We start from the raw sequence: 13,737 nt of genomic DNA, 5'->3' as shown, positions 1-13,737 counted from the left end.
AAAACCCCAAACACGAAAGGTATCAAAACCTATAGTACTTAGTACCGTGCATGGGTTGAAGGAGAAGTATGGGGGGAGTGGGGTGCTGGAAACTTTGCTCTAGAGACTAAACATGGTTTTTGTCAATGTTAAACTTCAGTTGCCACTTCTCAGCCCATCCGCACAAATTTTCTAGATCCTGTTGCAGTAGCACACTGCCATTACTATCATTAACAACCCTGCCAACCTTTATATCATCTGCAAACGTCGACACTAAATCTGATATACTTTCATCAATATCATTGATAAATATACAAAACAACAGTGGGCCCAACACCGAACCCTGTGAAACTCCACTAATAACATTATCAGTCCTCGAAGAGCAGCACCCATTCATTACCACCCTCTGTCTTCTCCCACTCAACCACCCTTTCAGCCATCGTAGCAACTTACCCTTAATACCATTCTGCTCCAATTTGTACAGTAGTCTTCCATGCGCAAAAGTGTTAAAAGCTTTCCTGAAATCCAAGTATAGGATATCAAAATTATTTTTTGCATCCAGTTCCTTTGTAACCACATCATAGTATCCAATCAAATTTGTCAGACAAGACTTTCCCTTAACAAACCTATGCTGTGTCTGAATTTTTGCTTCAGTTTTGTATAGATGATCTTGCAATGCATCTTTAACCAGTGACTCCATTATTTTACCCGGAACAGAAGTTTAACTATCTAGTCTGTAATTATTCGTGTCACCCTTCGATCCCCCTTTGTGAATTATGGACACATTTGCACATCTCCAGTCCGTGGGGACCTTCCTTGAGTCCAAGGATACTCTCATAATTATGGCTAAGGGTTTGCTTAGTTCCTTTACCGCCTCCTTTAATATAACTGGATTGTCCCATCCACCCCAGATGCCTTTCTTATGTTTAACTTCAACAATTTCTCCTCCACTTTGCTCTCAGTTATTACAAAATCATTAAGCACCCTGCTACAATTTGATAACTTTCTGGCATTTTCGAACCTTAATAACTCCTCATGTGTGAATGTAGATGCAAAATACTCATTCAGTTTGTTTGCTATCTGAGCAGGATCATCAACAGTCGAACTCTCGATATCAAGTGGACCAGTCTAGAATCATCCCCTTTCTTTTAGAGTTTATATAAGTAAAGAAATCCTTGCTGTTTTTCTTAGCATCCTTTGCCAAAGATTTCTCGTAATCTGCCTTCGCTTGCCTAACCTCCTTGTGACTTGATTACAGACTAGCTTATATATGACATAGGCTTCTGTATCGCATGATAATTTATATGCATCCCATGCATTTTTCTTCTCTGCCACGAGTCTAATTAGTTCATTTGACAACCATTTAGGCCTAAATCTTGAACAATATTTCTTAATAGGTATGAAACGTCCTGTATCTTCCACGATTAATTCCTTGAATGCTTCCCACTTAGAATTTGCTGTTGGTAACATCGTCAGTTGGTCGCACTGTACAGAATTTAAAAACTGAGAAGTTAAGCTAACTGGTCTGTAATTACTCGTGTCATCTAATACTTATAATGTCATGTAATACTTGTAATGGTAATACGTAGTCTGTTTCTAACATAAAATTGTAAATTTCGGCTCAAATATGAAAAAAAAAAAAAAAAAATCCAGAAGCATAAACCTAATAGTAAGATAGATATACCACGATACAATTTAACTCTGTATTAGTTAAAAACCTGATCTTAGACGCAAAGGAGTAGGGATCTCTCTCCCCCCCCCGTGAGTTATTCTAAGTTTATCAGCAAGCACAGCATGCTGATCATTCAGTGAACACACTTGTCAATACCTAAGCTAACCAAGAGATTAGGGGTCACTTTCTGAAGGCTGAACCAGTCTGTCAACGATCACATGACGTTTACATCTTTGATAAGTTTAACAGTTCTATATTCACCTTTCAGGCTAAAGGTTTCGCTCCGAACTGCATGTGTTCTGTAAAACTTGATTGCATAACACTGTTTAAATTATTATCGCAGTTTTTTAAAACCAGAGGTATCACATTTCTTTACCTTATCTTTGCGTCTGATCACAATTGGCGAGACCTTTTCGTTATTTCCATCTGTCATAAGGCACTTTTATGTGCTATTTAAGATTTCCTCTAATCAGCATCTAATTTTCCTGTGCTCATAGGCACCGACTTCAGATTTTTAGCGGGGTTCGACCTACAGTCTGAAAAATGCATTTAGAACCAGAAGGGGGAAAAGAAACAGTATTCCTAAGTAAGCAAAGTGTGGAGCTAATGCCCTTCCTTTACCTCACAGTAGGGATTTATCCCTGAGCTTTAGTGTGCAACATATATTCCAAGATAATTTCAAGTAGTCCTCATGAGCTCCTCATAAAACGTGAATTGAAACGATATTTCATTAAGCGACTTAATGGCTGGAAAATTAGTGAGTGGTATGAAATATCGTCCGTTATGACGTATTTTAGATCCTCTATAAACAAGCCACTTGTCAGTGACTTGTTTATAGAGTGACTAGAGGGAGAAAATACTGCTTTTTTCAGTAGTAATTCTGGGTTTTTCAGCTGCACAACATGTAACTCGAGCCCCGAACATAGACATAGTGCATAGTGTTAGAGTCAGGCGCCACCTGTGATTTCTCACATCTGCGCCATATGTACGCTGTGAAGAAATACAGAACTACTGTAAATGCCAGAAAAGTGTTGTCTGTTGTATATGACATATTGCGTTAGGTTCTGTTGAGTGTCCTGACAATTGGCCGCAGGGCCCCTGGTGGGCCTCACGTTGCCCGCACACACCGCTAGGAGGTAGCCAGGCTGCCCTTTATTCTCTGGCTGGTCTCCGCCTGAGCGTCCTGGACGAAGACCAAGTTAAAAAAAAAAAAAAAGGAAGAGAAGAGAAGGCCTGGGGAACAAGAGGAAGGGGGATCTGAATGTGAGGAAAAAGCTAAAGTGGACAGATAGAGAAGGCAGTCCACCCGAGTAAGGAGAAATAGGGGATGGGGAGAGGGATCAAAAGTCACAGGGGCAGGTGCCACTGTGTAAGTGCCAAAGGCAAAGCACTCTCTGGGAATCAGCTTTCCAAGGAGTGCCAACCACGATGATGCCAGCGTAGTATTTTAATCTTCAGTCTTACTCTTTTATCAGTTGGGAAAATGCTATCCGACCCTAGTTTGTGTTTGCACTTGAGGGTCGTTGTTCTGAGCAGCTCTAAGTTCAGCAAACTTTGCCCGTCTGATGGTAAAGACAGCTTCCGCGTAACTCGTTAGGGCTTTGTATGTTGTTTCATCCCGAAGAAGGTATGTTTCACGAGGGTTCCTCTGGATTTCAGTAAAAAATTTGAGCCTACAATCATCGTAAGCAGGGCACTCATACATGAGATGCCCCTATGACTCCTCTTCGCCACAGTGGCAGAATGGATTGCTTTCAATTCACATTGCTGTCAATTTCTTTTGATAGGGCCCATGTCCTGTGATCAGGAATGTAACTTGCAGACCAGGTGAAAACCAGGAAGGAGACTTTGAAGAATCTTCTGGTAATTTCTGCTTTGGGCGTGGTTTCCCATGAATGCTGCCAAAGTCCTTGAAGGTGTTTGAAGATACGTTTTCTTTCTTGTTTCAAGTCATTGGTAAGCTGCAGTTGAAGATTTAACAACTGTGTCGGAATTCCTTTCGTTAAACGATGGTAAAGGCCCCTTTTAATCACCTCAAGATAGAGTGGCAAGCATCTAATAATGACCTGTAGGGCAGGGGTGCTGACAGTGCCGCATGCCCTGCAGATAGACAACAGCATGAATCTTCGTTTTGAGTCAAGTTTACGCTTGTTCTTTTCCAGGATGGCCTTTGTACACTAAACTGAGGCTCCATAACACACAATTGGGAGAAACGCCGCTTTATAGATGAGAGACAAAGCTTTATGCTTCAAGCCCCAGTCCGCTCTGCTGACTCTTCTTATCATGGCCGTATACTTTCGGATTTTTGTGGATAAGTACTTCAGATGAGAGTGAAAGGTAAGACCGGTATCAATGTAGATTCTCAGGTATGACTTCTGTGTAGAGACGGATGGGGATGTTATTTAACTTCATTGTTGGAGGCCTGCGTATTTGTAGCTTTCCTTTGAGGATAATCGATTTTGTTTCTCACCAGAAATTGAGAGATTGTGGAGTGCTGCCCAGTTTTGGAGCTTTTCCAGAGCTGTATTTGCTTTTGATTCCAGTGGCGCTCTTGTGTCAGCTTGACCACTAGGACAAGATCATCAGCAAAGGCCAAGGGTTTGGCCCCACCCAGGTCAAACCCCAGGAACTCGTCCAGAACAATGGACCAGAGGAATGGCCCAAGGACAGAGCTCTGGGGGAAACCCCGGTGAACGCATCTTGTGATAGTCTGGTATTTGTTTACAACTTGTAATTTTCTATTGCTGAGATAGGATTTTAGACTATTGTATAGGTTTTTGGACGTGTTTGCCTGCCGAAGCCTGCGAAGGACACTGGGCCACCACAGTCGATCGAAGGCACCAGCAAAGTCCACCATGATGGCTAGAGTATACTTTGAAGTTGTATGTGTGGCCTGGGTAATCAAGTTGTGTATAGCGTCTTCAGTGCTGGAGCCTGTCTTGAATCCAAACTGACATGGTGAGGTGAGTTACTTATTGCTATAGCAGGTGGAGAGGCGATACAGCAGAAGTCGTTCTAGAAGCTTAGACAAAACGGAGAGCGGAGCTATTGGTCGGTAGGAGGCAGGAAGTTGGGGCGGTTTATCTGGATTTTTCAGGATCAGCTTGAGAGTAGCAGTCTTCCAGGGTACAGGGAAAGTTCCTTCAGCAAAGCACCTGTTCAGGAGGCTCAAGAGTGTGGTGGGGTAGCTTTCAGCAAATTTCTTGACTACATCCACTTCGAGTAAGTCAGCACTTGGAGTTTTGCCATCTTTCATTTTAGCCATATTCATCTCTAACCTAGTGAAGGGCGGTTCCGTATCCTACGGCTGATAAGCTTGATTACTGTCGATGAACTGCTGTTGCTCCAGTGATATCGCTGAAACTTCAGTAGGGTAAATGGAATCAAGAATACTGCTTATTGAGTCAGACCAGGTAAAGGTTAAAGAGCCATCCGGTTTGAGAGTTGTACTAAGAACCTCACCTCTAGGCAGCCTATTGGTGACGATGCGGAACACCATGCCCCATGGGTCTTCATTGCCAATAGTGGAAACCAGGGTTTGCCATGACTCCTTCTTACACTTACGAATTTCCATGGTGTACATGTTTCTAACTACCTGATATGCCTCCCAGGCATTTTCAACCTCATGTGGGGGAAGATGGGCATGCGCACGTTGGTAAGTTTTCCTGGCTTTTTGTGCCCTCTTTCTTAAGTCCCGAAGGTCTGTATTCCACCAGGGGACATCATAGCGGTATGGCCTCCTCGCGGAATGGACAGATCAGGCACTTTTGATGATGGCAGTAATATTTCGTACACAGTGATCCGGCGAGAGTGAAGCCAGTAGAGGAACATCATCCGGTAGCCTTCTGGACAGTTCCACAAGGAAGCATTGCCAATCCGCTTTTTTGGTGTTATAACGCACAATGTCCTTTGGAATCGATGCGATGCGTTCCACAGAGCGAACAAGGGAGAATGTGATCGCTTTGTGGTCTGAAGTGGTCCAGGACTCCTGGACCGTCCAGCTGGAAAGTTTGTTGGCTAAGTCAGGTGTAGCCATTGTGATATCAATTTCGCTCTTCTAGAGTGGGCCACTGTAAGTGGGTAGATGTCCTGGGCGGTTTAAGATTTGTAAGCCTGATGTGAGGATAAGGTCCCCAAGTCTTGAGCCATTTCCTAGGGCATTCCTATCTGGTGCTTGACTGTGCCAGAGTGGCGAGCAACAGTTTGAGTCCATGCCTATCAGTAGCTGCCCACCCGGGAGGAGCTGGAGTGCCATTTCAATCAGAGAGATCGCAGCAGCGATGTCTTCATCTGGATGGCTGTAGAGAGAGAGGACGGACAGTGATCCAAGAGATGTCATGATTTCTGGGCACAGGCACTGATGGAAGTGCATAGTGGGGGTGATCTTGGTTGCTGCGATGTCAGGGTTTCTGATGACAATCGCAATTTGTACAATGGACAATTTTATACGATGAGGGGAAGCCCATAACCATCCCAGAGCGAACATAGGGCCCCTGGAGCAGGATTAGATCTATTTGTTTTTTCTCTGCTGGTCTGCAACCATTCTTGCTCCTGCGCGTTTAGTTGTACAATTCTTATCTCTAGTTGGTAATTGGGAGAAGGAATTCTATCCATAATTTATCCGCATTTGGTAGAGACTCTTTACTTTTAGATAGACAGGGCAGTTGGTATCTCGGATGGAATGTTGGTGTGGAGCCTTTGCAGCCTTGCAATTTGCGCAGCTTGGCGGCTGATTTCTGACAGGCCAATTCTTATAGTCGTGCCCCTTTTGGGCACAGTGGCCACATTTGGATTCATGCTGATTGCAAGTATATGAGGTATGGCCAAAGCGGAGAACTTGTAACATCTGTGGACAGGAATATATTCTTTGAATCTATGGCTGCCCCATCCAACGAATATTCTGTTTTGAGCTCCCAGAATTTGCCATGCTCTGGTTGATAGTTCGATTACCCAGTTTACGTTTGTAGGTGACTTAGTCTTCTTTTTGTATTTTGGACTAATATCATCCACGCTCGCCTCATCTTGCAGGTATATACTTAGATTTTTATTAAAGATCTCGGCTTTGAGCTCCTCTGGTGTTAAGCTCTGGTCCACATCAAAGATCACAACTGAAGGCCGTTTTCTTTGGGGCTGCTGCCCTAAGCCTGAAATTTGTCATGTCAGCATTATTCAGAATGGTTTATGCTTTCTCCCTGGTGTCTGTTTCTATTAAGACTCCTGGATGCCTGGTCTTTCTAATACTCTATTTTTATAGTTTTCATCTGCTCCTTGAAGTTTTTTGCTTCCTTGATCACTTCACTGGTATCTAAATGTGCATCTTCCACTGGTTTAACCAAAATAACATGTGATTCAGGCTTTCTTACTGCCTTTTGGTTTTGTACTTTTGCTGGTTGGTTGGGCACATATTATTGAGCTCCATTCCTCAACGCCTCTGCAAAGGAGCAGGGGCATTGATTGTTGCATTTGTTTTTTCCCCCTCCTGTGTGAGAACTTCGATTTTTGCTTTAAGCCTCTCATGGTCAACGTGTAATTTTTGGACCACTGTCTCTATTTTACTGAAGATCTCTATCACGTCAGTTCCAATGGCAGCAGTAATTCTACTTGATTGCTTAGCCATGTATTTTTCTACTATTCCTCTAATGGCAGTAATCTGTTCCACTGGAGTCCCAGTCAATGGGGGAACCCTGGGTAATAGGGGGTTCCTGACTCTTTTTTCCTTCATGCTCAGTTTCCTGACTCTTTTGTTCTTCATGGTCACATTCGCTGAATGATTCATTGGCAGCCTCTTCAGAGACTTCCTTCGTTGTTGGAACATCTGTAGCAGACCTTCTACCCTTCTCTTTCTTCTTGGCCTTGGTCTTTGTAGGTTTATTCGTACCTTCCCCAGTTGTCGGGCCTCACTCCCTGAGCGGATTGGGTAATCCGCCTGCCCCTTAACTATCAGTTCAACTTCAGCGTCGCTCATGTTGTTTTAGTGGGTATCTGGATTAACGAGAGGAATACGGATAATCAATTATCTACTCGTAGTAAGTTGAAGCAGAGCTCATTGTAATTGCCAAAAAACCATGAGTAAGTGGTCAAATATGGGCTGAACAACTAAGTTTGCGATTTTTGCAGGCTGACTTCAATGTTTTAGAAAAAATATATTTACATACACTGAAAATATATGATCAAGTAGGGTAAATTTGTAAGCTCTGGAAATAGATTACCTTATTGTATATTATTATTATTACTATTTTTATTATTATAAGCCATATGGTGCAACGAAGCCTGAGGCTTATGCTACACCAGCCAAAAAAAAAAAAAAAAAATTCCCTATTACCCTGAGAGAGAGGGAGAAGTAGAAAGGAATCACCAAAGAAGAGAAGAACGATGATATCCAGCTCAGGACCCTGGGTATGCCAAGCCCATGCTCACCAGATGTGAGCCCTTGGGGGTAATATACGTGGGCAATCCCACTCAGCTGGCCCTTCTTAAGTTCAAACAAGTAAGCAGCAAACACGGTGCATTATTAACTACTTTCTCTTTCCTGAGAAACAAAAGGCAGATGGTTTGAGCCTTGTTGCTCAAGGCAGGGATTAGCCTAGTTGCGAGTACGTGCAGCAGTGTGGCATTTGCTCTAAGTGCTATGATACACGTGCATCCGATCACTACTGCTAGGCGCCTCCGTAGCCAGGTGGGAAGGAGCAGCAGTGCGTAGCACACGCTTCTTGATTAGACCAGGGTTCGAGCCCGTCACCACCAAATACGGAGGATGCGGAAAGGTCACGAAATGACCACCGCATATCCCGGAGCAATATGGCCTTAGTTGCTAATGCTCCTAAAAACCAAATAACAAACAAAACAACAAACAAACACTACTGCTAAAGCATAATTATGTCTATCTAAAATTATCAAAAAGTAAGATTACCTCAAAAATTCGGGGCCGATAGTTGGAACTTTTGTATAGATGACATCTTTAGCTTTCGGGATATCCGAAATAATCTACACTTGGTTGCATAATTTCACTTGAGAGCACAAAATCACTAGACTGACACACAACTCTCATGAGCCCGGGCCGGCGCTCTCCCTGAACTTAGACACTTGTACGAATACACGAGAGAGAGAGAGAGATCGAGATCACATCGAGTACCATATGACCTGGTGCAAAATGATGAAAGTATTCGATGCGCCGAGGAGAATCCGACCAACCAACCAATCCAAAATATCTTAGTGAATGCTATGTAAAAAGGAGTTCTGTAGCTTCACATAGTCATATACCCGTAAGACTGCATTTTCATAAATGTTTTTAAAAGTAAGCAGAGCAATTGCATCTGTGATAAGCATTTTAAGTGACTATCAGAGTTGTGGTTTCTGAATGTATTCTAGAGTCTAGACTATGAGAAGTTCTCTGTAAACACACATATGCATTTTGTCTAAAGTGTTATAATAAATTTAAACCTTTCTTTAAATTATTTAATTAAATTTGGTATTTCTGTTTACAGTGATATTGCATTTTCTGTATTTCAGAAACGTTACATTATTTACTTCATATTTTCAAAAATAGCCCTCGAAAGTCGATGTAACTCTTGGAGTATTTGCAATTTTTGAAATGGTCAGAGATCCCTGTTTTAGATTTTATGGATTGGCTTCTTCGTTGTTGAGTATAACGCTATTTATCGAGGTTATATGTGTCCGTGTCATGGGTGGCTCCCAGGCTCTCGCCTAACTCCGCCTGTATATACTGCATTTGGATAAAACTTCCACAAAAAGTAAAAAGAACGGCCTGAAAGTGTTTCTTATCTTACTGTGCTAAAGCACAAAATCACGCACCCACCAGAGGAAGTGCTATACCGGTGGATGCTAGCAGTCCCGCCCCCAGGATACCCAACCTGGTAACTGCATAAAAAAAAAAATAATAAAAAAAAATAATAATAATAAATAAATAAATAAAATAATAAATAATAAATAAAAATAAAATAAATAAATAAATAAAATTATAAAAAAATAAATAATTAAAATAATAAATAAATTAAATAAAAATAAATAAAATGAAATATAATATAATTAAAAAAAAAATTCGTACCCACCGGAAAAAGTGCTATACTGGTGGGTGCCAGTAATCCCCCTCTCAGTATAGGACCTGGGACCCAGCAAAAAAAAAATAAAAATAAAAAAAATAAATAATAATAATAATAATAATAAATGAATAAAAAAATAAAAATAAAATGAAAAATAAATGAATAATATATAATAAAATAAATAAATAAAATAATATAAAAAAATAAATTAATAAATAAAAAATAATAATAAATTAAAAAAATCCTGCACCCACTGGAGAAAACACTATACCCGTGGATGCCAGCAATCCCGCCCCCAGTATCTTAGCCTGGGAGCCACAAAAAAAAAAAAAAAAAAAACTTGGGATAAATCACTTTCTAAATTTACCTTAGGTTTAATGATGTCATAAGGCTTATCCAATGTGTATGCTGCCAAAAAACAGTTACACAGAACTCCTGCAAAAAATTAAATCTCAACTGATTAGCAGGATAATTACTTTCATTACCAAAACTAAAATCTTCAGTATGTAACAATAACTTTCCTCTTTGTTCAGAATACAAATTACACTCGTATGAAATATGATACCATGTCTCAGGCTGACCACAACTACACAAAGAATTTACAAGGCCAAAATGGTATAACTTAAAATTCAAGGACCCATGGCCAGTCAGGACATAAGACAATTGAATTACTGGAAAAAACCATTTGTTATACTTATTAGCATTAGCAAAGGCACATGATGCAAGAAAGCAAGCTTCCATAGCATCAGCCAAAAAAAAAAACCACCTTTCTCATTTCACCCATTCACTCGCTCCAAATCTTTGTCCAGTTCTGCCTTGAATCTGTTTAAGCTATCAACTTCTACAACGACAGATGGAAGTTTATTCCAGCAATCAACCATCCGCTGGCTAAAGCAAACTTCCGCAGATCTATCCTACAACTGTTTTTCTCAATTTGAATTTATGCCCTCTCAGGCAATTATTCTGAGCAAGAGGAAGAATCCCATCAGCATTGAGCATGCTCAAACAATTCAAGGCTTTATACATCTCAATCAGATCACCTTGCAGGTGCCTAGTCTCCAGACACTGTAATCTGCAAAACTTAAGCCTTTCTTTGTAAGAGCAGCCCTTCATTCCATTCACTAATCTTGTTGCCCTTCTCTGTACTCATTCCAACAGCTCTACATCCTTCTTAAAATGAGGCCTCCAGACCTGTATACAGTACTCAAGGTGTGGCCTGACCATTGCCTTATACAAGGGGATAATCACCTTTTTATCCCTGCTAGCAAAATTCCTGCATATCATTGACAAGACACCATGATATACTCTTGCATACTGTCTGCACTGCTCAGAAAACTTCATATCTGCCTGCACAATTACTCCCAGTTCCTTTTCAATCTCTACCACTGCCAGTGTAGTACCACACAATTGATATGTTGCTCTGGGGTTACTGCTTCCGACATGCAGTACTTTACATCTGTCAATGTTAAACTTCAGTTGCCACTTCTCAGCCCATCTGCTCAACTTTTCTAAATCCTGTTGCAGCAGTGTACTGCCATTAGTGTCCTAAAAAACCCTGCCAACCTTTGTATCATCTGCAAACTTGGACATTAAGCTTGATATGCCATCATCAAGATCATTAATGAATACAGAAAACAACAATGAACCCAACATGGAACCCTGGGGGACTCCACTAATAACATTAGTCCACGAAGAGCAGTATTCATTGATTACCACTCTCTGTCTTCTCCCACTCAGCCATCCCTTTATCCATACCAGCAATTTACCTCCAATGCCACACTGCTCCAATTTGTGCAGCAGTCTTCCATGTGCAACAGTATCAAAAGCCTTTCTAAGATCTAAATATATGATATCAAAATTATTCTTTTCATCCAATTCCTTTGTGACTACATCATAGTATCCAATCAAATTAGTCAGGCAAGACTTCCCCTTAACAAACCCATGCTGTGTTCGAGCTATAACTGAAGTCTTCTCTAGATGATCCTACAGTGCTTCTTTAACCAGTGCCTCCATTAATTTCCCTGGAACAGAAGTTAAACTAACAGGTCTGTAATTACCTGTGTCTCCCTTTGATCATCCTTTGTGGATTGGGGTCATATTTGCACATCTCCAGTCCATGGGTGCCTACCCTGAGTCCAAGGAAGCTCTCATAAGTATGGCTAAGGGTTTGCTGACTCTGATATAACTGGACAGGTTTCATCCACCGCAGGTGCCTTTCTTATGTTTATCTTCAACAGTTTCTCCTCCACTTTACTCTTAGTTTTTACAAGATTCTCTAGCTTACTGCCAGAGTTTAATACACCTCTGGCATTCCCCTCCCTGAATAAGTCCTCATGTGTGAATGTAGATGCAAAATATTCGTTTAGTTTGTTAGCTACCTGAGCAGGATCATCAACAGTTGAACCTTCGATATCAAGTGGACCAATCTGATTCATCCCCTTCCTTCTAGAGTTTACATAAGTAAAGAATTATCAAAAGTAAAAGTGACCCCAGGGATAAACAATCTTGTCACCTCGTCAGTGTCACTTATATCCCACTGCTATTGCCATTTCATAACCAATTGATTTAAAATATCCTTCTTGGCCTTAGTCAAATCAGTAGCATTATCAAAAGTAATATTCATAAAAGAAACAATTGTACCTTTTTTGGTACAGTAGCAAAGTGCTCTATATACAACGTACAAATCTAATGGTAAGTGGCCTGCCAACACCTGCATTGCATTAGTTGAAACTGTCCTGCATACATCTAAAATAACTGAAAGCATAGACCTCTGGATTGAAAGTAATTTTTGTTTAAACTTAACATTTACATCTCTATGATACCACACTGAGGCAGCATAAGTTACAATGAGTAAAAACATTGCTTTGTAATATAAATTAAGGACACTTCTTTTCAGATCTAGTTAATCTTATTATTGGCAAACTGAACTTTTTAACTTTCTCATGTATGTAATTGAATTGGGGGAGAAAGGACAATTTACAATCTAGTCTTATACCTAAATACTTCACAACAGACACAAAGGCCGACCGGGCTAGCCAGGTGGGTAAAGTGCCTGCCTGGCAACCCAAAGGACGCGGGTCCGAATCCCGCCTCGGGCTTGGATCAAAGTACTGCAAAAACCTTGGGAGGTGCACTATGGCCACAGAAGCCGATGCTCCAACAATTACCAAAAAAAAAAAAAAAAAAAAGAAAACAGACACAAAGGGAATCTGAACTTCATTAAATTTAGCCTTCAGTGGTTATTCATAATTTAATTTCCCTTTAAGAAGCATCATAACCAGAGGTGTATTGCTAAAAAAAAATAGTACCGGAACACTCGTTCTCCAGAAGACTATATGATAACACAACATCGACTGTACAGTAACTGAATCAGACTTCAGACTCATGGTTCATAGAACAGCCAGTTCTAGCATTCAGCTCATGGTGAATCAAAATGCAGCGTTCGCATGCATCACAGTATATCTCATTCGTTGGATCTCCTTATCTAACACATTGTACTTTAGTAAGAAACATTCAAGTTTCATTGCAAAATTTATATTTTTGTTTTTAAATAAATTTTTAAAGAAATCTGTTCATTTTAAAGATTACTATTAATATATATTTTTAGTAGCAGTGGGTGAAATAGATATTTCTCTCTCTCCTTTGATTATGCCATTGTTTCATAATACTGTATTAGATGTATAAATTTAATGATTTTCTATTATGACATCAACCCCAGGGGCTCACATCTGGTGAGTACGGGCTTGGCACACCTAGGGTCCTGAGCTCGATATCATCATTCTTATCTTTTTTGGTGATTCCCTTTACTTTTGACTCTCTCTCTCTCTCTCTCTCAGGGAATTTTTTTTTGGCTGGTGCAGCATAAGTCTCAGGCTTCCTTGCACCATGTGGCTGGTAATAGTAATAATAAAAAATAATAATAATTTAGAAAAAGTACCGGAAAAAGTTCGGGTGCGTTCCGGCCCGAAAACACCACTGATCGTGACGGTTTTAGAGGTAGAAATCACCTCTAAAATCAAGAACAGA

General features: G+C 40.6%; 1 long non-coding RNA gene across 1 annotated transcript in view; it reads right to left on the bottom strand.

Moving 5' to 3' along the window:
* Window positions 1-9,776, bottom strand: part of LOC150082025 (uncharacterized) — a 46,297-nt gene extending 36,521 nt beyond the window's left edge. The window contains exon 1 of the long non-coding RNA XR_016547312.1: window positions 9,721-9,776. This is a non-coding gene — a long non-coding RNA (uncharacterized LOC150082025). The remainder of the gene's footprint in view (window positions 1-9,720) is intronic.
* Between the last annotated feature and the right edge of the window lie 3,961 nt (window positions 9,777-13,737).

The sequence above is a fragment of the Mastigoproctus giganteus genome, chromosome 8 (assembly GCF_048544385.1).
Source record: "Mastigoproctus giganteus isolate SK-2022 chromosome 8, ASM4854438v1, whole genome shotgun sequence".
NCBI classification, from domain to species: Eukaryota; Metazoa; Arthropoda; class Arachnida; order Uropygi; family Thelyphonidae; genus Mastigoproctus; species Mastigoproctus giganteus.
This window is presented reverse-complemented; position numbering and strand designations above follow the sequence as displayed.